Source organism: Phalacrocorax aristotelis, chromosome 3 (genome assembly GCF_949628215.1).
Source record: "Phalacrocorax aristotelis chromosome 3, bGulAri2.1, whole genome shotgun sequence".
Classification (NCBI taxonomy): Eukaryota; Metazoa; Chordata; class Aves; order Suliformes; family Phalacrocoracidae; genus Phalacrocorax; species Phalacrocorax aristotelis.
This window is the reverse complement of record NC_134278.1, coordinates 61,275,445-61,299,603: the sequence shown is the minus strand read 5'-3', so window position 1 is coordinate 61,299,603 and position 24,159 is coordinate 61,275,445. Positions and strand designations below refer to the sequence as shown.

Below are 24,159 nucleotides of genomic sequence, written 5' to 3'. Positions count from 1 at the left end.
ATAGCAATAGTGATATTAATATTTTAACTAGTTATTTGAAAATCTGCAACTCCATATATACACATAAATGCTATGCAGACTATTGGTATAACTAGGACATCAGTTCTGTGATGATTTTTTGTTCAGATTCTGTAATATCATGAAAGAACATGATACACACACAAGAAAGAATAATCTTCTGTTCTGCCCAAAATTGTAAACTACCTTTTAAAAAAAATAAGTTTCAAAAGTTTCTTTATACCGTACAGATTTTACAGATAAACACATAAGTTCTCCATTATTAACCAAGCCACCTAAATAAGAATGGGGGTGATTTTGGATGTTTCACATAATATTCTGCCAATCTTCATCATACAAATTATTCTTCTTCTAAGAAAAGGTATGTCAAGAACTGTTCAATGATATTGTATCATGAATCTGAACAGGGAGGTTGTAGCAAGGTGGGGGTCAGACTCTTCTCCCTAGTGACAAGCAATAGGACGAGAGGAAATGGCCTCAAGCTGCACAGGGGAAGTTTAGGTTGGACATTAGGAAAAACTTCTTCACTGAGAGGGTTGTCAAACATTGGAACAGGTGCCCAGGGAGGTGGTTGAGTCACCATCCCTGGAGGTATTTAAAAGGAGGGTAGACGTGGTGCTTGAGGATATGGTTTAGTGGTGGACTTGGCAGTAATAGGTTAGGCTCTTTGCAAATACAAAGGCTTTGGTGAGAATTCTGGGCAGCAAAGGGAATTTTAGAATGAACAAACCATTTATTCTATTTAATTAGGCATATGAAATTCTGGTCCCATTGAAATTATCATGGAAACTCTCAGTGATTCTTTGAGACCCCCACATGATGTGTTGCTTTGTGAAATGAATTAATATGATGTGAGAGATATTGCCCACACTTTGGTCTAACCTTGCAACATAAAAGCAACACAATAATTCTTCTCAGTACTATCAGCAGGCACTAGCTGCAAACTTTTTCAACTGGTTAATTAACCCACAAATATGCCAAACCAATTTCTTCACAAACACTGTGGTTTGTACTTTTTACATTCTTTGTTAAAATAGCCAAAGCATTATTTGCTTATTAAAGTATGCATTTGTCTTTAAACTAAGTATTTATTTGAAATACTATTTGCATGAGATACTAGAGGGATTAAGTATGTTTAAAAATAATACTTCATTCATAGTTACCCAGACCATGTTGTCATCTAATTGTTTCTGTTTGGGAAAAGCTGGCATGTCTAACCTTCCTTCTCCCAAGTCCACCAATGGGAACACAGTTCAATACCTCACCAAGAACAAAACACATATGCCATAATGTCTTTCCTCCAAAAATATGACTTATCAGTGCCTTGGACAGAATCTCCAAATCCCACACCTGAGGCTTACCAGGAGACAAAGCTAACCACAACTCAGCCAACAGAAGCTGCCTGTAAGAAGCAGAGGCAGGAGGAAAGGCAGACTCTTATGGTGACACTTCTTTTTGGATGCCTTTCCAGGCACTGAGTTATCAAGGGTGCTAGCCAGCTCGGAGGGCAATTTCCCCAGGGAAGGAAAGAGCCTCCTTGCTGACTGGCCTGCAAGCTTCCCATCTAGCCCTATAGCTGACCTCACCTCCACAGTCATTAAGGGTGTCTACAGACTCCTCCACACCTGGAATAGCTCCAACGATATACATCTGTCCAACTATGTGGCCCTGAAGCATGCAGACTCATGCTTACACAAACACAAAGCAAACCCACTTATTCTTAAATCACAGAACTATAGAATAGTTTAGGCTAGAAGAGACCTCTACCACTAACTCCAAAGTTATATGAGGTATGCAATTCACGTTTATTTTCCTATAAACTGCAAAGGAAATAAAAAACAACTGTTATTTCAACTTAGAAACAGTTCAGAAAGTGCTGAAATTATCTAGTCATGTGTGCCATATAAGACACATGATTCAAATCTTTGTTCAAGACATCAAGAACATTACCAAATTGCTTATATGTAGTATTGTACATTTAATGTTGCTGTTTAGAGCTCGTAGCGTGACAACTGCTCATGAACTCACAGGGTTTGTGTAAATTATCCAGTCCTACATGGAAACATCTGGACTGGCTCATCTGGAGCACGCATGTAATAGTCAGCCCATGTCTGGCGCCCATATTAGCTCAGGCATCACCATAGGGTACTGAATTTTGTTAGCAGGCCTACCAATATCAGCCCTACTTTTGCTACACACAAATAAGGCACTAAAGGCACAGTGTGTCTGCAGAATTCTACTCCTGCTTAGGCACGTTTGTTCCGTTCACTACACTAAGAATGTGCAATCCAAAGTTTATCTGAGAAGCTGTGTGTGCTGGAGAATCACATCCAATCTCTCCAATATCTATTTATCAATACAGCCTCAGAGAGTTGCCTAAAATAAACATCTAGGCCATTATGTTTGTCTAAATAATGAGCTTACATTACACATTTCAAACTAATAGCTTTGATGGAATTTAAATCCCTCTAGAGAAAAGCAGTATTTAGCCACAAACATATGACTGTTCCACCAAGAAATATATATATATTCATGGGTATTTTAGGCCAGAAAATATTGTTGTCCTATGTATGCTACATACATAACCAAGGAAATTCACCTCTGATTTCTGTATCAAGCCTATAACTTCTCCTTGAGTTAGATATTTCAGAAATAGAATCTTGATTTTAATGGAGAACTGAGCTCTTAGAAGGTACTTTAAGAATTAATTCTTCTCACTGTTAGAAATGTTTCCAATTTCAATTGTTATTTTATTTTCAGTTTTGATATTTTAACTTCCAGTATGTTTCGGTGCATTAAGATACCTTCTATGATTCTGCTCAGGCACCAACATTCACAGAACTCTTTCACTCAGCGTATATAATACTGATTTCAATGAAAGGTGCTATGCAAAATCAAATATCTCAAAAAACGTTTCATGAGTATTTATGAGTGTTAACCCTCCTATAGAAATATCCCCATTTTGCAGAAAGGCAAACTGAAGGAAAAGACACTAATGAACATATTCTCCAAAGGGATGAAAATAACACAGGAACAATGTGCCTAGGCATTTCTGGGAAGGTGGATCAGGCAAGCTCTCCAAAGTCAGACTACCTCTGGCAACGCCAAGAAAAAACCCTCATCATTAGATTCTTATGCCTGTGCTTCTATAGCAAGACCATTACAATTTGAATACATTATTCCCAGATACTCTTGTATGATGTTCAGGTGTACAACTCTGCATTTAGAACAGCTCAGGAACACGTTACAAATTTAATACTGATATTTCAGTTACGTTAATGGTACAAACTCTCTAGCACAGGAATGCAACAGTTTTTACACTGCTTAAGCAACTCACTGTTCTTACCCCATTTCATACAAGACAACACTTGAATGAATCACAAACACCGATATTCACAGTAAGCCCAAATTCTCCTTGGTAGCTGCTGAAACTCTGACCCATGGCAGAGACAACAAAGACCTCAGCCCAGCAGTTCAGTCCCCAGTGACACCATGTCAATGGAAGCACGCACACTCAGTTGTTTCTTTTCACATCTGAACCTGGAAGAGGTTTTTTCTGGACCAATGAACACTACTGAGTAGATGAAAGAGCTTAATAGGTTTTCTCCAAAATGCAGCTAATAGTTATCAGAGGGTATTCTGAGAGGAGCCTTGTTAGGCACAGACCCCTTACTCTCACAGCCTTTCATCATACGAAGCAGGTCAGATCATAGCAAGGGGCAGAAAATTAGTGTTTCCTATCCCAGCAGATGGGACTGCAGAATAAGAAGAAAGTAAATTTTCCGTACATTTATATAACCTTTCCTACAACTCCAATCTTATTGCTGAAGCACACTGGGACATAAAGGTTACTGAGATTTTACTACTATTTTTGAAGTGAGGGATGTGAGCTTTCATGAATGGCCAGTTTTTTTGCAGAATGAACATCTGCCCTCCTGAGATTTACTGGCCTCAGAAAGTCTTTTGTATCTGTGTTAAAGCATTTCTGAAAGTTCTCTCAAAAGTGTTTCCGCTGGTCTGGAAGAGACATCTTCCTCATTATGTTTCCATTAAGAGTCTGAATATCACTAATAAGAAAACTGAACATCTACTCCATATCTTGATTAACTTAATTAACCTACCATATACTTTCATAATATTCTATTATAATCAAAGAAATTAGTTGGAAAAATCTCTCCTACTTCTAAAGTTCATTCTACCCAGTCACATTAGATATATCATTTAGAATTTAGAAGACAGACATTTAAAAATCCAGCCAATAAAAGCATATGTTTAGGGACATTAAAACAACAACAAAAATACCACCTTAACATGGCTTAGATAAACTAGACAGTCGTCTTTGCAGAAAGCACATTCTGGAAGGCTTTGGGTGTTTCCAGGATGGCAGCTTATTAGCTGAAACTGATAGCCATGGCTTCAAACTAAAACCCTTCTACCTCCTGAGAGCTGTTTTGGCTTGCTTGTGTATTAACGGCATGATTCATAGGAAACTTCTTTGACATTTTTGGGCCATGTAAGAACCAGCACTAAGTCCATGACTAGCTAACATACTAAATGAAATCCTAACCTTGTTGGAATACATAGGAATTCTGCCTTCCATTTCACATGGTCAGGATCTCACCATACTACCAGAGCAACAGTAAGCAAACAAGAATAATTCAATCTTTTTACAGTGTTCTTCAGGTCACAGCAGGAAAAGACAACTTTCAACTCACATCAACCAATTCTCAGTTTGTAACATCTAATCCTCCATGAGTTTTGTGACATATATTAAAACTTCCATTAAAATCAAGGATTTATATTGATGTAAGATGTGAGTAACAAGAGCAGACAATCCAAACTGTTATGTTTTTGCTGACCTGTGTAATTTATACAACTCTAGAAATTAACTTTGCAAGAGTCATTCAGTGGTCCAGCTCACAGTTCCTGGCTACACTCACCCTAGATATAAGAAAATCTAAATACCATATGCTTCACAAAGTATTTGCTGCTCTGATGTAGGAAAAAAACAAAAAGGGAGATGTGAAACAAAGGAGGAGACAACAGATCTTCTACAATATAAGTAGAGGAGAGAGCATTGCAGGGACACAAAAAACCTGAAGGATTTAAAGGACTATTTCAGAGATGAGTGGAATAAGTCAGCTGTTATCAAACCTTTTACATAACATCATGTCCACAAAATTCTTTCATATTGCAGTACACTCTGGTATCTTGCCTGTATCTATATAATACAGGGGTGGCTTGAGTTCACGTCATAAAGTAGGGCTGCAGCATTAAAGTGTTTATACGGTTATTCTTTGAAGCACACAACAAAACTAGGGCCTACAAGCCCCCATATGAGGTAAATACACTACCTAATCTTTTTTTTTCTCCAGAAAAAAGAGAAAATAGTTCCCTAAACTCCCCATGCTCCTCCCAGGATTTTATATATCTATAATACATGCATATATATTTATGTATATATAGGTGTGATTGGAAAAGACAGGTTTGCTTGAGAAAGACAGTAATTACTGTCAGAACAGACAGAAGACCCACAGGAGATTCAAATAAACATTCAAATAATGCAATACTAGCTTGGCTACATAGCCAGGCTTTTTTCATGCTCCCTCTCCATGAACTGTCCAGACAGAATGGAGAGAGTCTGTCTTAGTAAAAACAAACAAAACCCACACTGAGAAAAAGCAATAAAAAAGTTAGACTATAAAGTATCCTGAAAAGTAAAATACAAGCCAAATACAAAATTATTAACACAAGCCATTCATCAGCTTCGATTTTATCACCCTCCCAAAGCCATGACAAGAAGTTGTATAATCTTTTGGGTTTTGATGAAATCCAGGATGGTTTCTCTGGCCGTTTTTCAGATCTCTGCTGTGGCTCATATTTTCTGTTTTTACAGTTTGATCATTATGACTGGTAGTTCTTCTGAAAAATCTGTGTAAAGCAAGTTATACTCAGAAACAGACACCCTCTAGCTTTCGTACACAATGAGCTTGTTTAATCATAGCCACATGGTTTTACAAGCGATGTATGTGAAAGTTATTTTAAGTGCTGTTTAAATAATTTCTGTTGTTTTGACCAAATCTCAAATTCTGGATTTTTCAGGAGAAACTCACTGCATGTAAAACAGTAAGAAATTTATAAAGTAGGACCTGTAGACATTTTCTGTCTCATTCATCTGAGAAGTTGATCCTGGTTGCAGCTGGATTAGAGTTAATTTTCCTCCTAGTAGCTGGTATAGTGCTGTGATTGGGATTTAGCATGAGAATAATGTTGATAAACTGATGTTTTAGTTGTTGCTAAGTAGTGCTTACACTAGTCAAGGACTTTTCAGCTTCCAATGCTCTGCCAGCAAGTAGGTACACAAGAAGCTGGGAGGGAGCACAGCTAGCACAGCTGACCCCAACTGGCCAAAGGGATATTCCATACCATATGATATAATGCTCGGTATATAAACTAGGGGAAGGCTGGCTGGGGGCAGTGATTGCTGCTTGGGGCCAGGCTGAGCATCAGTTGCCAGGTGGCGAGCAGTTGTACCATGAGTCACGTGCTTTGCATATTATTACTGCTACTACTATTTCAGTTTATTTTATTTCAATTATTAAACTGTTCTTATCTCAAACCACGAGTTCTCTCATTTTTACTCTTCCGATTCTCTCCCCCATCCCTCTCCGGCAGGCATAGGGACTGTGTAAGCACCACACAGCTGCTTAGTTGCAGGCTGGGATTAAACCATGACACCTATCAAGACAAGATTTTAGGCACAGGAATTGCACAAACATGCCCAGCACCTTACCTTCAAGGACCATATGATTATCTCAGCTTTTGAAAACAAACTGCCTCAAGATCTTGAAGAAAAATCTTGAAGAAAAATCTTGAAAACCTGAACTGAGTGTTCACCTCAACAACCTCTGCAAATACCCCTTCCTCCTCTGCCTACTTTCCACATTGTGAATGAGCATATGTGGGCTGGAGCTTGGCTGGAACGTACCCCAGGACACACTATCCATAGCACATCACTGAGTACAACACACAGTCTAAAAGGCAGATGTATGGTCAAAAGGCAGACAGAAGCAATACAAACATGCATAAGACCACGCTGAGGGCATTTTTTCAGTGCAGCGCAACTGTTGCTAGAGAAACTTTTAAGTTGAGCATTTGCAAAGAGTTCAAAACCCACAAACTTCTGGAGAGCAGTAAGCATAAATGCAGATCAGACTCCTTTTTTAGAGCCCTTTTACTGCTGTACATCAAAGCCTCTGCTGTCACTGATGAAGACCTGAGTGTTACCTCTACCACGTCTTTTCTCTTCTAGATTGCTAACCACAGCAAATGCCAACACCTGGCCTCATCAGTCCTTGTGGATTTACGGAAAGACAAGGAAAACAGTGTTATGAGATTAATGCTGCACAACAACATAAGACCCACTTCCCATACTCTCAGTTATTCAGATAAGAGTTACCCTACTACTTGTCTAAAATATTATTTGCAAAAATATAGTCTTGCCCCTATAGAATAATTGATGTCTGTGGTTGCTGCTATACCACTGACCTGTCTTCCTCTCTATTCACATTCTGCCTTCATAATATCATTATAGTCACAGGGTTACAATTGTCAAGGAGTGAACTGTGTTTGCCTACAATTTTTAAGAAAGTTTAACAAACTGTGTCAGAATTTCTGTTGGTTTTCTGCACTACACAGAGCTACTGAATGCATGCAACTGAATCAAATGCAGGCAGTTAGGCACAACAAAACAATAAGATATAAAGCAATAGAAGAATCCACACAATAAACATTACCCAGACATCCAAGCACCAGGTCCAACCTAAGAAGCCCCAAGCCCCTAAGTACTAGAAGAGTTTCAGCCACACACTCTTGGGAATATGGATATTCCTAGACACAGTCTCACTGTTGAAGGGCAACATCCTCAACTAATTCCAGAGCAAATGACTCATCAGAAAAATCTTCCAAACCAAACTTCCCTTACATCAGCACCCTGTCCAAGTACCATCTCTGTTTCAGCCTCTCTCCCCCCTCACCTGACTTCATAGCTTGCTGTACTGGACCTTCCTTTTCTTTTTTCTTCTTCCTCCCCATATCCCACAGTAGATGCTTCTTCAACTGACAAGTGAGAATAGCTACATTAGGAAAGAAAGCTTGGAACTGAATTCTGAAGGCCATCTCTTCAGCCACAGAGTTTAACAAAAGCATATTTAACCTGAGGGTGATGCTGATATTCGCTTCTCAAGGAGTATTAAGCAACATGTTAGAGTATTTTCAAACCACTCAATATTCTGGGCTGAAAATTACCTCCCAAGCTCAAACCTGAAAATCACAGGTGACAAGCCTTATTCAAAATGAAACTGTGTCTAGTAACAATTAGAACATTCTGTACAAGAGAGAGTTTTCCCTGAGGCTAGGTCTAAACTCTAGAAGGAAGGACTGCAGAAACTAAGGAACACACAGACCATTTTCTGCTCCAGGTTCTCCCTTTGGATTTTGCCTTCCCTAACACAGGGTAAATACCTGGAAACATGCACGCTTATGAAAGTTCTCATAAAAGCAAAAATTAAGTATTCTCAAAATTCCTTGGAGTAGGAAAAACTATGAATTTCACATGTCATAAAGTCACGTCACAAAGCACAGCAATGCATTTGTATGCTATGAAGGCAGCACAAGAATACATTGGTAAAATTATCTAGAAAACATTAACAGAAAGCTATACTACTTCATCGGGGCCCAGCCTCTCACAGTCCAATTCTGACTCTGTGATAATCTTACCTCTTTTACAGGAATTATAAAACATATTCAATGCCATCTAGTCATAATCTCCAAATTCCACAGCAAGAAAAAAATCACACAAAACTAACTGAATGAAAAAATTCACAGCATTAAGAACTAAAATAAAAAAGAACCACTGTCTCCAGCTATAGCCTATTTTCCATTACTGTTTCAACTCTATAGCCAATAGGACAATGAAAAGTTACAAACCAGAGCTCTGCAAAACACAACATTGCTTGTCCTTAACCAGTAAACACTTCTGTGTGTAATTTCACTGGTATGCGTATTGTTTGCAAGCTTGGATAGGAAAACAGTGACTTGTGTCTTTCTAATAAAACACAGCCTATTGACCTATGTTCCAGCAACGTATGTAGGACCTTGCAGATATTCCACCACTGGCAGCACTTAATGAGGCCACGTCCTAGGAGAATAAAATTGAATTCGAAAAATGATGGCAATAAGTTCAGAACAGGCGCCTGCAAAGTAATTTGAAAATAAATTTCTTCCTGGCAAAGAGCAAAGCAAATACTTAGTAGAGGTCATAGGAAAGGTTTGGGGAAAGCACTTTGACTTTAGAGCAGTAGAATCACTTTGTGTTAAAGTCTATAAAAATAGCCAGGCCATTACTTCCCAAGAAGAGTCCGTTAGGCCTCTGGATGTTTATTATTAATATTTGCTAGCCATTTTTGTACCAGGCTATTTTTAGCAGGCAAATTATTGTGGCATTAAGGAACCGTCAGCTAGAGATTTATTTTGTGCGCAAGTTTGTGCTTGTTTAGCAAACCACTTGTAATCCATTTGGGAGTATGGTGTCCCAGTATGCTCCACCAATTCCACATATTTTGTGGATCTAAACATAATGTTCCAAATTCCGGTTCCCATAATACCAAGGTTACTACCATAATAGCAAAGTGACATCAGATTTCTTTTAATGTAATTAGAGCAGAAAATGGCCTCCAAAGATCATTTTTAATATATTACTTCTATCTCAAATCCATGTATATTAGGATCATTGTAGTAAGATTGTTTGGGCTGAGATGGAAAAAGATCTGAACAAGTCATGGATCTAGTGCCCAGTACCAGCTGCTGTGCCCAGGCACAGGCACAGGCAGTGGGAATCCACTGTGTCTCCTTCACACTACTAGAAGGATGCCGGGGGCATTTGTGGCCAAGGTCAGCCAGCACCCTCTCAGGCATTTAGCTAGTTCAGTCCAGAAGCTCCTTCCAACCAGGCAGTTTGTGCCCACCTCAAAGAAATTTTAACACCTGGACATAGACAGACCACTTTGGCTGGCCTCATGGCCAGAGAACGGGCCTTTGCCTCATTAGTTTCTTAACACAGACATAGCAAAAACATATCGGAAAAAAAAATCTGTGCAAGTATGGTAACTAAGTATTCGTGTGATCCACCATTTTTAAGGAAGTGCCCACTGTGCTTATTGTTCTCACTAGTCTTCTGTGAGACAATGACAGATCACACAGATCTGCACAGTGGTAACTTTTGGGTTCAGAGTATTAATCTGGTTGCAAACAGAAACAACAGTTCACCTAACTTGCAAATACTTCAAAATGCAGTTTCTGTCTTTGTAAGCAAACTATACTCCGTAGCTCCCTTTCCTTTCATATGTCTGTTTGAACTGATTTGCTTACAGTATATCTTCTGTAAGAAGTGTTCAACATCATTTTTTCAGAGCATCACACTTTGATACACAAAGACAAATCATTTAAAATGCATCTTAGAAAGACAAGAATTAGTCTCTTCATTTTCCAGAGTCAAAAGATGGGAATACCTCAGAAAAGAAACACCACCATCTTAGTCTTACTATTCTACTCATTAATTGAGTTTATTTCCATTTATACCGCTGAATGTAGCGTCATTCATCTTTAAAAATGCAGCTTACTAGACCTCACCCTTTTTCTGCCTTCATTTTTTTCTTTCTTCAATATTTCTCTTTTCTCATTGCTCTTTTTTCTACTCTCCCTTCTACCCTACTTTGTTGCTTGTTCTTTTTTGTCTGTTATCTGTCATTTAACTTCTCCTTCCTACAGAAATATAGTCATACCTCAGGTGAAACAAGCCAACTGTGAAATACACAGCAATTTATAGCAAGAAGTACACACCTGCCGACTCTCAGACACTGTATCAGGTTTATTCCAGTTGATCTCCAACAACCTACCACACCACCCGTGCCTCCAGAACAGCATAGTTCCATGGTGCATCCCTTTTTCTGGGTCCAGCAGGCTGCCTCATACCTTATACACCAAGCACACCTAGCACAAGATCATGCAAAAAAGAGATGCTATGGCAGTTAAGTCGCATACGCATCGTGTGTTCCTAGGAACACTTCCTTAGGAAAGCTTGTCTGCTGCAGCAAAACGCTGCCCCGAGGCACGATGCCGCTCTCATCCCTCTTCATGAAGGAATACGTTAAAAGTACATCTCATTACAATGTCAATACATGCCAAATTTCATAACTGAGCAAGAGAAATAGATAGTGTCTGTGCAATTACCCAAGCAGAAAGAGGAACATCTCTAAGAATATAGGTAATGGGATCAAGTTGATTGCTAGGCTAGAACATGCTTCCTCGACAATCCTGCCAACTCGTATGAAAAAGGGCAAGCACTACCAATACAACATAACTCTTCATTATGAATTTTTTAGCACACAGGAAGATGGTTTAATATCCTAACAACTCCGAGAGCTACTCATTTATTTTGGTTTCTCACACACTGAATCCTAACAAACCATAAGCAGAAGCTTTTCAGTAATGGCAAACAAAAATTGAGTAACGAACTGTTTCTAATTACAACATACTTTGTGTATTTCTTCTGTGTTTTAATATGTGATATGCCCTTGGTACTCTGAATTACACAAAGGAGAGGGAAAACACCAGTCTGAGTTGCAGCTGTACACGCGCAGCTAGGTGGATGGACAAGTTATGGTACAAGTAAATTTAAAAAGTGCCATTAATACATAGCAAAATGTAAGTGATAAAATTAATTAGATACAAACCTGTTCTTCAACAATAGGCAACTGATTACAGATAAGCAGAGCCATTTATTCAGACACATTTAGATGGAGAATGTGAAAAAAAATCAAATTCTCTTACTGTAACCACTATCACACCAAAATCAATAAAGTAAGTGAAGTTTTTTAACTGCCTCTTAATTAATCTGCTTTGATGGTGGTTTAAATTGAAAAAACTAAAATTACTTTTTCAATTCCAACCTTTTTTTGGAAGAAAGTAGCATGACTATCATTGGAAAGCTCTGAAAAGCTTCCTTTGATTTCATACCCACTCTGAGCTAATGCTATAGAGCCCAGCACAGGTCAGGCATCAAAGCATGAATTCTACTACTTTGAGTTAAAGAATTAAATGCCACTAACCAATTGCCAGGACTCATAGGCTATTAGCACCCAACTGTATCAACACTTCATCGAAAATGCCCTTGTTCTAAATTCAGAGTAAATTATGGAAATATACAGTTTCAACAGGCTCAAATTTTAGCACTTTTCACCGATGGTATTAAAACCGTAGCACTGGGGTGCTTGGTCCAACTGCTTTTGTGAAACAGCAAAGAAGAAAAAAAAACTAATTCATGTAAAAAAAATATTTCTTTACCTTCCTTTCTAGTTTTTTCTTTAAACTAGTTGCTATGAAAAGTAACCTACACTATATTTTATATGTCTTGTGATTTTTACAATCTGTTTGGTGAGGGTATCTATCTGAAGTGTATTTCGTTGAAGGAACAAAACCCTAGTTTCTCTGATTCAGTAAGAGTTTCATCATTTAGCTCAGTGGGGTAGAATTAAAAAACAGTGTAGACAAATGTGTCTTTTGTTTTTACTTATTTTAATTGGAGGCAAATGGTCACACTTCCAACAAAAGGAACAATTGACTAAAATTCCAAGGGGATATAAATAATGAGAAGTTAATATAAATGGGCACAAGAGAGTGAAGTGACAACTTTCTTACAGTCCTCATAAGACTTTTCAGAGACTTTCTACACAAGATGGTAGCTCATTGCTTAATTTTGAGCAAGTCTGTTTTGGTACTACCTTTCCTGAAATCTCTGCTAAATTGTTACATCTCACTGACAATGTTCCTCAGACATTCAGTTTTCTTAGGGGGCCCTGCTCCCTGACACTCTTTTTTAGATACGGAAACAGAGAAAAAAGGACAATAACTTTCCCCAACATTAAACACTGAAGAACAGAGGAGACAACTGAGGAAAATCATCCTTCCATCTCAGCTCTTCTGGCCACTGAATTTTTGCAAAAAACACCAAGTGCTCTTTGTAATATTTCTGTCACCAAAAGATCAAAATAAGATTACTGAGTGATACAAACATGTTCCACTACTGCTGCAGATAAAAGGCTTCAAGTAGTTCTGCACTATAGGATATCCATCTCATTTGGCTAGGTGTGCAAAAAAAGAAAAACTTTATTTTAAGAAAAGGTACCCAGGTGAAATCATGAAGTTTAAAAACACTGAAGCTGTAACAGAGTTCTGGAAGGAGAATGTAATTTGATTTATACTAAGAGACCAGTATAAACTGAGTATTTCAGTACTAAGCTCAGTCATCAGGTCCACTTGAGCTGCTCCTGGCAAGATTCACCTATATGAAAAGCAGTTACATATATACACCCAGTACTGAACTGCCTTATGTGGAAATGGTTAATGGTGGAATAAAGCAATGACTTCTTGCTGTACAGTTAGACTGAAGTCCCAATATAGAAGTTTAGAACAGAGCTTATTCTCCAAAATTCCACAAAAGGTGGACACCCAGCAGCTAGTAAAACTAGTGGGTAGGATAACAGCTGTGCAAAACATCTGTTCAGTAGCTTAATTCACTGATGTTGTCAGCATTTCACCTTCCCATGCAATCGGCAGTCCGCTTATTAAGCTAATTACCCAGAGATTGTGTGGGTGATGTGTTACCCAGTAGAGAAGGAAACCCTTTTAGTTACAGTATTTTTATGATAAAGCTAAAGTACTAACTAAAACACTAATTCAAACACTGTCTGCAATTTCCTTTATTTCTAGTGGGCTTTGAGAGTGTACACAGATGTTTTAAAATATGTACCAAACCTCTAAGAAGATTCCCAATTCTTCATCTATGGATGAGTATGTTTGAGGAACTCAAAGGCAGTCACCAGTTAGCAGCACAGGAAGTAATACAAAGATTCTGCTGGTAAATGGACATCGAGAATGGACCTCCCTAAATCCTGGTAGCAAGATCATATTTGGGATGTCTTTCCATACACATCATACTGCAGCATCAGAAGTCTAATGACAAGGTTTTCAGAGAACAAATTCAAGTCCTCTTAAAGGCTTTTATGTAGAACTGTAGTATGTACATTACCTAATAGGATATTCTACCTGGTCCTCAGCTGCCTTACTAGAAGTGTTCAGGTTCTCTCCTTAGACACTGTCTGCCAGCCTCATACAGAGGTCTGAAACCTTAGGGTTTCTGAACAGGCACAGGATGCCTTTGTTTTCAGAAATTAATCCTACTTTTAGTCTCTAGTCTTGCACACTAGAAAGTTATTCACAATTCCCCCTTTCTTCCAGTAACACGAGATCAAATACACATGGACTAAAAGTAATCAATGTGTTTATAAAGCATGACACTAATTCAAATGCAGGCATCATCACTAGCTAGGATATGGAGTTCCTCTTATTTCTACTAATTCTCTACCACTATCATAGATAAGACGGACAACATTCTTCTATTAAAAAAATAGGAAACTATTCATGATAGCATCCTTTAGGTTTCATATTTTTTATATCATAACTTTGTCTGGTTTCAGTAGTTTCAGTGGGAGTTTTCACCAATTTTCAGCATTTCAGATTTTTGGCTCCTAAGATACACTGAACAAGGCACAAGAAGTAGCAGCTGCCTCCTGCTGTTCCATGCATGTACTTCACTCCTTAACCAATTTTCATTTTTCATTCCCCTTTTTGCTTCCAGAGAGGTATGAGTCAATCAGGAATACACAACCCATGAGACATGCCTGATGTGAGCACCTGGATATGGCACAGGTTTTTTTGTATCGTATACCCAGCATTCAAGGAAATGGAAGCAGAACACAGTGAAAGAGGGCTTGGTCCAGGAAAAGTCCAATGCAGTAAAGCCAGTGAAGAGTTTCACTGAAGTTACTGGACCTGGTGCTACATGCAATGAACTCACTCTGTAGGTGGCCATTGGGGATGGAGGTTGGAACTACTTACCTGCCTAAGGGTCAGCATACATTTCAGTGCTTTGTTGGAATGCTTGCTCAGTCCATACTTCACAGGATTAAATTCAGACAGCCCACCTCTTATAATCTGATTACAGAGCTTCCATTAAAAAAAAAAAATGAAGCTCTGTTCCAATTCCAGTGAGGTTGTAAGAGACAAAACCATTTCTATATCCAAAATAAAATAATTCTAGTATGCTGAACTCTTGCACCAGTATTCCTCTTCCAACTTTCATTTGGATCATTGTTGCAATCCAACAAAGGAGCAACAAATAAAATACATCTCTATGCCAATAAAAAATAAATTATATATGATTTTATTTTCCAAGTTAAACAGTAACTACCGCGTATCTTTTTTCCATGAGGGTGTTTTTCCACGCTCAGGACAAAAACCTAACTGTAACTCGTGTTTCAAAATACTAAAAATTGCCTTATAATCATCTTCTAACAAGTATTTTGCTAGAAGTACATTTACCTGCAACATGAGAAGTATATTGAAACATTTCAAACTTGAAAGACCCTTTGGCTTTGTTATCAAGTAATGTAAGTTACATTCAGCAGAAAGATATTTTTCTGTTTTAAATGGGCTTCCCCCTTCCCCCCCCGCCCCTTTCTACAAAGCAGCCCAGAAACAACTGAAGGAAAAAAAAAATGCACTGTTTCTATCTGGACACTTAATTAGCTTCCATTGCCTAGATAGGAAGCACCATCTGCTTATAGAAAAATAACGGAATAGTTGCAAGTGTATTGATCTAGAAACAGGGTAAGCCAGAGAAGACAAAACCTTTGCTGATAGAATTTTATTGAACAATATAGTCCATGCGTCCTAAAAGGATTAGGAAATGCAAGTCCACTATATTGCTAAAGGTTATTTTGTAGTTCATGTTACACAGAACGCCGCACTAAAGGAATACATTTGTCTACATACTTTTGCCTTTAAACAGTAAAACCTGTTTATTTTTCCATAACCACCATATAAAATAGACTAGCAGTGGCTAATGGCAATTAGTCTTAAGTGTCAAGAAGATACAGCTATTGCAATTCCAGCTCCGCAGAACAGCTGCACGCGGACTGAATTCAAGCGCAAGCACTAACAATGGTGATGTTAATAAAGCGTGAGGAGTATCTACCATGCACCCAAGCTGTTTGCAGTACTTCTGTTTCAAAGTCTACCTCACTCGTAAGCTTATCTCTACCCGATGAGCGATTTATTTAGCAGTGGGTTATGCCTGCACGCAAGGGAACTGGGCAACCCCGCCGTCCCCCGTCGTCCCCATCTACCTCTCCTCCTTCCAGACACCCAGCACACCACCATTTTCCCCTCAAACAACGGTTAAGGAAAACCCAACTTCTGCGAGAATAAAGGAAACTTGCCGGGGGAGGGCGGGCGCGGCGCGGGGGGCGAGGCCGCGAGGCCGGGCAGGGCCGGGCTCCCGGCCGGCGGGGCAGCCGATGGCCGCACGTCAAGTATCCCGGCCCCAGAGCAGACAAAAGAGGGTGTGTAGCAGCTGCACGGAGCGCGGCAGCCGCTCCGCCGAGAGGCGGGAAGTCCATTTCTGGGAGAGGCAAACCCACCTACCCGACCCCGCTCCCACCCTGCCCCCGGCCGCCGAGGGCACGGGCAGGTCTACCCGGTCCCCCCCGCCGCCGCCCGGAGCGGCCACGGCCCGGCCCCGCCGCTCCCTGGGAGGGGCGGCGGCTGCGGGCGGGTTGAAGTTTCGGGGCGAAAGGGAGAGCCCCGCCACCCGCACCCACACCCCGCCGCTTACCTGTGGGGAGGTGCCAGGTGTCCGCCGCCCTCACGGCGCGGGGAGCTGCGGGGCTGCGCGGCGCCCGGAGGACATGGGGCTGCTCCGGTGAGGAGGCGGCTGGCTCAGGGAGTGGCGGGGCGGCGGCTCCCCTCGCCCGTCCCCGGCATCGTCCTCGGCGAGAGGCGGGCGGGGGGAGGCATGGCGAGCAGGCAGGGAGCGAGGCCGGGGCGGTCACTGCCGGCCGGAGGAGGACACCCGCCAACCGGGGGCTGCGCGTTCCCCTGCCGCCGCCGCACGGCCAGCCGGAGGCGGCTTCCCCCTGCTCGCCCCGCGGCGACGGGCGGGTGCCATAGCAGCGGGCTCCGCGGGCCGCCGGGAGCTCGGAGGGGGAACGGCAGCCGCCTCAGGGGATGTGGGCGGGTGGCGGCTCCGCGGCGCAAAACTTTCCCGGCTCCTGAGCGCGGTGCCCCGGCGCCGCCGGACCCCGGCGGGACACCCGCCCTCAGGGCCGCCCCGCCTCTCCCCTCAGGGCCGCCCGCCCGCCGCAAAGTTTCACTCGGAACCCTCCCGGCTGCGGCCACGTCTCCGTGGAAACGATCCCCCCATTTCCCGCCGGTCCCCCAGGGACGCGGCCGAGAGGAGGCGGAGGAGGGTAGCGGGCGGGAGCCCGGGCGGCCGCGTCGCCCGCGGGGCGGCTGAGGAGGCGGCAGCCGGAGCTCGGAGGGGCGACCGGGGACGAGCGTGGCGGGGCCGGGCGGGCGCCAAGCAGGTCTGGCCGCCCGCCGCGGCCGGCACAGGGAGACCCGCGGCGGGACGGCGACCAGCGTACGCGGGATGGGGAACGCAGCTCCTTCCCCACCTCCCGCCCGCCAGGGAAGTTTCCCCGCTCCCCGGGGAGAGCCGCGTCCCCCCCACCAGGAGCAGCCGGCCGGGGCGCCTCCTCCAGAGGGCCTCCCCGCGCCGCTCTGCCGCCTGCCCCGCCGGAGCGGCGGATTTGTAGGGCGCCCAGTTCCGCCCCGGCGGGCTGAGGGGCCGCGGCCGCGAGGGAGGAGTCACCGGGGGGGGTGGCGAGGGGGCGAGGGAGGGAGGGGGCGAGGGGGCGAGGGAGGGAGGGGGCGAGGGGGCGAGGGAGGGAGGGGGCGAGGGGGCGAGGGAGGGCGGACGAGGTGCCGGTGGGGCGGCGGTGGGTGGCCTTTCCCCGCGGGGCCGGGGGGCCCCGGGGTGCGTGGCCCGGCGCCCGCCCCCCCCTCCCCCGCGTGAAAGCCGGACGGGAACCGTGGGAGCGCGGAGTGATTCAGCGAAATGGGGGGGTTCACCTCAGCGGCAATTACACTTTTATGATTCACCTCCTCTTTTTTTTCGCTTATTTTGGGCTTCTTTTGTTTGTTGTGGCCGCCCGCCCACCCCTCGTGTCCAGCCGGGGACGGCAGAGTTGAGCTACCTGCTGCTGGCACCTTCCAGTCAGGCGAGGTAATCCAGCCGGTGGGGTTGGGAGAGGGGGAGACCCTAGCCTGCATGGGAGCTCGAACGTATCTTTTGGGGGGAAAATCTGCGCTTCTTTTGAGTTAGTAGCTGGTTTTATTTCATTTTCAAAAACTGATTGTACTTGAACGTTGTCATTGCCTTTTATAGGACTTACCATAGTTTTACCTAACACATCTCCCAAAAAGAAATAAGCTAAACTTGGCATATCTACATTTATCTCAGGTAGTGATTTAGGAGCTTCCAACCAACCTGCAACAGGACTTCAAATCCAAAGCGCGTACAGTTTCTTTGTGGTTGTACAGTGTGTTGTCAGTTCTCAGCGTGCACTTTATAACAATTATACTGATGGCTGCAGGGGCTTCCGCATTAAATATATTCCCTGTTATCACCTTATTCTAGCAAGGAGAAGCACATGCCAGCAACTCTGGACTAGCAAAGAGAAGAGTAACATTCCTCAGAAGTGTGAAACTTTGCATTTCCAGCTGTTCAGCATGTTTTGATTTAAGGAGCGAAGAATCACTTTCAAATATCAGATTTGTCTGTTCATTCAGATATTACTAGATCTGTAGTTTGGTTTGTGTGTGACGTAACATACTTGATGTCGGCTAGTGAGGGGACAGGTCTGCAGGAAGGTGTGTACTTCAGAGACCTCAAATTCTCTTAAGACCCAGCCGTGCATCACAGAGGGAATGAATGAAAGGATTATACATGCCCACCAAATCCCTTCTAGATGCGATGTCTCTACAAGTAAAAATTCAGAAATTTTCTCTAAAATTCATGGAAAATGGCACTGTGGAAGAGATTTGGAAACTTCATCCTCCTGTGCTGTGAGTAGATGATGAAATGGGGTGCAAGGGTGTGATGTCAACCAGTGCCAGTTTCACCACTGCTCTTGTACACTCTGTGGAAAGGCTGAGGCTTGTAAATCTACAAGAAAAACGATCTGTTCAGTTCTTGCTGGTGACATCTGTTTTCCCTCCAAACTGCACCAGGTATGGTATCACCATGTCTTTCTTCTCTATTCATATTTTCATGCCATAAGATGCTTCTCAGATGACTTTTGTCCTTTGGAAGTGCTGGCATTTAAAATAAATCCTCAGATTATTTATGCTCTCAAACAGCACCCCTCCAAAAAGATCCTAGGCAGGTGACAGTACGAGCCACCAAGGTTTTGGGGACAGAGTGAACAGGTTAGAGGACTGATTTCAGTAGTGCTACTCAGTGAGAAGCATCTCTGGGGTAGGCTTCCCCTTGCATTTGCTGTATGTGCAAAACCCACACTGCCACTGAGCGGCAGGTCTGTTGTTTTTACATGTGGCTATTAAAGTGTATGTAGGAAAATGTGACAATCAATTTAAATTATTGTGGGCAACGTGTTTTGTGGGAGATTGCTGTGGATTATAGTACCACAAGATCTGCCCATCCTAGCAACAGGCACTGGGGAGATGTGTCTTGCAAGCAGATGTCATTCAGCTTTACTTCTTACCTGTGTTGCCTGGATTCTTCTAAAATTCTATCAGTGCATTCTTAAAGAGGGGTAGTGCCTGCTTCTTTTCCTACTTACAGCAGTTTTATACTGATCTTAAGACCATTGATTTAAGGAATTCACTCCTGATCTGCAGTACAAAAGAAAGAAGAGAATAAGGCCCTGAGGCTCTTCAAATCTCAGTCATCTACACATCTCTGGAGAGTCAGCCAATTTCAAGACCAATATACCAGGCTTTAAAAGTCAATACTGATAGTGCTAATGCCCAGTAAAACAAACATTTTAATGCATTAATTATGAAGGTGGTTGCTTCTGAGATTATAGCAAGAATCAGTAATTAGCCACATGAGTGACATCCTTTTAATTTATTTAAAGCCATGGAATACTTTGATTTGAAAGTTGGGATGTTAGCAGTATTATACCAGTTTCCGTTTCAGCCTACACCTTTCAGTTCATACTATGAAAAGTCATTCATTTACTGTAATAAGCAAGGCAGTGGGTGGATTAAACTCTAAGTGTATCTTAGAATCATAGAATCATTAAGGTTGGAAAAGACCTCTAGGATCATCAAGTCTAACTGTCAACCCAATACCACCATGTCTCCTAAACCGTGCCCTGAAGTGCCACATCTACACAGTTTCTGAATACCTCCAGGGATGGTGATTCCTCCACCTCTCTGGGCAGCCTGTTCCAATGCCTGACCACTCTTTCAGTAAACAAATTTTTCCTAATATCCAATCTAAACCTCCCCTGATGCAGCTTGAAGCCGTTTCCTCTCGTTCTATTGCTGTTGACCTGGGAGAAGAGACCAAGACCCACTTCACTACAACCTCCTTTCAGGTAGTTGTAGACAGCAATAAGGTCTCCCCTCAGTCTCCTCCAGACTAAACAACCCAAGTTCCCTCAACCTCTCCTCACAAATCTTGTGCTCCAGACAATTCACCAGCTTCGTTGCCCTTCTCTGGACACGCTCCAGCACCTCAATGTCCTTCTTGCACTGAGAGGCCCAAAACTGAACACAGTATTCAAGGTGCAGCCTCACCAGTGCTGAGCACAGGGGCACAATCACTTCCCTGCTCCTGCTGGCCACGCTATTGCTGATGCAAGCCAGGATGCTGTTGGCCTTCTTGGCTGCCTGGGCACACTGCTGGCTCATGTTCAGCTGGCTCTCAACCAACACCCCCAAGTCCTTCTCTGCCGGGCAGCTCTCCAGCCACTCTTCCCCAGGCTTGTAGTGTAGCATGGGGTTGTTGTGACCCAAGTGCAGGACCCAGACCTTGGCCTTGTTAAACCTCATACAATTGGCCTCGGCCCAATGATCCAGCCTGTCCAGATCCCTCTGCAGAGCCTTCCTACCTTCGAGCAGATCAACACTCCCACCCAACTTGGTGTCTTCTGCAAACTTGCTGAGGGTGCACTTGATGCCCTCATCCAAATAATTTATAACAACATTAAACAAGACTGGCCCCAACACTGAGCCCTGGGGAACCCCGCCTGTGACCGTCCGCCAACTGGATTTAGGTCCATTCACCACAACTCTCTGGGTTTGGCCATCCAGCCAGTTTTTTCCCCATTGAAGAGTACACCCGTCCAAGCCATGAGCTGCCAGCTTCTCTAGGAGAATGCTGTGGGAGACATTGTGAAAGGCTTTACTGAAGTCGAGGTAGACAACATCCACAGCCTTACCCTCATCCACAGGTTGGTCAGGCAGGACCTGCCTTTCGTGAAGCCATGCTAACTCGGCCTGATCCCCTGGTTGTCCTGCACATGTCTGGTAAGCTCACTCAAGACGAACCACTCCATAACCTTCCCCGGTACTGAGGTCAAGCTGACAGACCTGTAGTTCCCCGGATCCTCCTTCTGGCCCTTTTTGTAGCTGGGCATCACATCTGCAGGACTGCAGTCGTCTGGGACCTCCCTGTTAACCAGGACTGCTGGTAAATGATGGAGAGTGGCTTGGTGAGCTCCTCTGCCAGCTCCCTCAGTACTCTCGGGTGGATCCCACCTGGCCCCATAGACTTGTGAGGGTCCAGGTGGAGCAGCAGGTCATAAACTGCTTCCTCCTGGATTATGGGGGGTTTATTCTGCGATCCATCCCTGCCTTCCAGCTCAGGGGGCTGAGTACCCTGGGGATAACTGGTCTGTGTTAAAGACTGAGGCAAAGAAGGCATGAAGTACCTCAGCCTTTTCCTCATCCTCAGTTACAGTGTTCCCCTCCGCATTCAATAGAGGATTGAGATTCTCTGTGATTCTCTTTTTGTTGTTGATATATTTGTAAAAACATTTTTTGTTATCCCTTACAGCAGTGGCCAGGTTAAGTTCTAGCTGGGATTTTGCCTTTCAAATTTTCTCCCTGCAAGACCTAACAAGGTCTCTGTACTCTTCTTGTGTTACCTGCCCCTTCTTCCAAAAGCAGTAGACTCTCCTTTTTTTCCTGAGAAGGCTGGCATTTTTTTTAGTTCTCACCTTTGAACAGGAACTTTTTCTAAGATCCAGACTCATTTCTACTTTGGCTAGAATTTGTGATGCTTAACTATCCTGTCAATAGGGAGATAAGTGTGAAATATCCTGAATTTGGAACATGAATGAAATTGCAGGTTGAAAGGATCGCTGCTAAAGGTGAAGAGCTGTGGTCAAGTCTGGACCATTGTAGTAAGAATACACCACTCTGTAAGCTTTTATTTTTGCTAAGACTTAATGTGAATAGTACTGTGGATCAGTTATCTTACATAGCTTACTTTCCACATTATATTAAACTAAAAAAATTGGCCTAAAGCTGTTATCCCGTTAATTCTGATTAAGACATAAAATAAATCTTCAATCCATCATTTGTTCATGCTGATTTGTTTGTACTCATTTTTTTTACAGTGTAATCAGTGATAGTTTGGTCTGTATAAGCAGTGAATAAGGTTATCAAGAGTTCCTCAGTGATAATAAATGATGTGTTAGTCAATAAATAATAAACATGTAACCACAAAATATGTCTAGATCTCTGGCTTAATAGCTGGATTCTGCCCCTAGAAGTACAAAATCTAGGATCTTTAATCTGTACATGAGAAAGTGCTTAAGCAATCAAGGATCTAACTGGTGTCTAAGTCTTAAATCACAAGCCTGTTACATGTAATCAGGAGGTACAAGCTAGCAACCAAAATTCAGTCATGAAGGATCTGAATCATCCCAATGTTTTCCAGCAGGAAATGGAGTTAACAGTGTAGGTATTTCTAAAATATACTTCTAGAGCACACAAAATGGCCTGGTATGCTTTACTGTATTTTCCCTTTTTCTGAGTCAGTAAAATTATTAGTAGAGGGGAATGATGCTTCAAAGGCTGTTGTTTTAACTTGTGACTCTATCACTGCCTCCCACTGTCTGTCTCTTCAAATAAAAGTTACGTTTCCTCACTGTCGGAGGTCTAGAAGAGGTATATATAGCATATATCCCATGCTATACTGATAGCTCAGCTCCTAGCCCCTTATGCCAGCATCCATTAGCCAAGGTGTTTAACAAGCAATTAATTATTTTTCCTATGGTGCCTTGCACACCAGTCCTAACGAGGGGTTCACTGTAAGTATCAGCGGAGCTACTTCACTGGGCTCCTTGTAACAGCAGCGTGAAACTCCTTTCTATATTGCCTAGAAAAATCTTGAAAGCGGCTGGGCTGTCACAATGCCGAAACCCCTGGCTCTCAGGCTGACCAATTCAGTTCCCCGTACTCATCTGTTACACACCGTCTTTACTCAGCTGGAAGCTTTCCGTGGCAGATAGCATCTTTTTGGTTTGCATCTGTACGCCACTGAGAGAAAGCAGTGAGATCCCGTTCAGCAGAATTACCGTGCAAATATTTGGTAACAGCAATGTAAGCCAAGAAACGCAGGGCCAAGAAAGTGTCAGAATCATGTAAAAGGATCCTGGCATGTGTCACTATTTATCTTAACAATAGTTAAACAGCATGGAATACTATGTAATTTACCATTTATTGGCTTGAGCTTTACCTTGAACAGTTTCTGAAGCTGGTGAGAATACAGCTAGAAATGTCTGCTTCCAAATGATCTGCGAGCTGTCAACAATACTTAAAATGCTGATTTAACTTAATCCATTTGTACTTTCCTACAGCCTAACTTTTTAAAAAAGAAGAGGCACCCAGCTCTCCAAGTATAATGAAAATGTATATATATTAAAAATAAATCTTTGAAAATCATGTGTTGGTAGTTTCTCTAAATAGAAAGTAAATTTTTTTCTTCTGCTCAGCATTGAGGGTATATATGGCTTTTTTATATAAAGAATGTGCTGGAATATCTATTCTCTTGATAACAACAAAAGTATGAAACAAGTGTTCGAGTGTAGTAGGTTTTAATCTGTCTTGAAGTGGTTTAAGAAATCAGGCTTGCTTAAATGT

The 24,159-nt window shown here is 42.5% G+C and overlaps 1 protein-coding gene across 3 annotated transcripts in view; it reads right to left on the bottom strand.

Moving 5' to 3' along the window:
* TMEM200A (transmembrane protein 200A) overlaps window positions 1-17,183 on the bottom strand; it is a 61,996-nt gene extending 44,813 nt beyond the window's left edge. Inside the window, exon 1 of one of the 3 annotated variants that reach the window (XM_075087616.1) lies at window positions 16,811-17,183. The gene's annotated coding sequence lies outside the window, so the exon portion shown is untranslated. Of the gene's footprint in view, window positions 1-15,033; window positions 15,056-16,810 lie in introns of those variants that run through there. The other 2 variants (XM_075087614.1, XM_075087615.1) reach the window with 2 other exon arrangements.
* Between the last annotated feature and the right edge of the window lie 6,976 nt (window positions 17,184-24,159).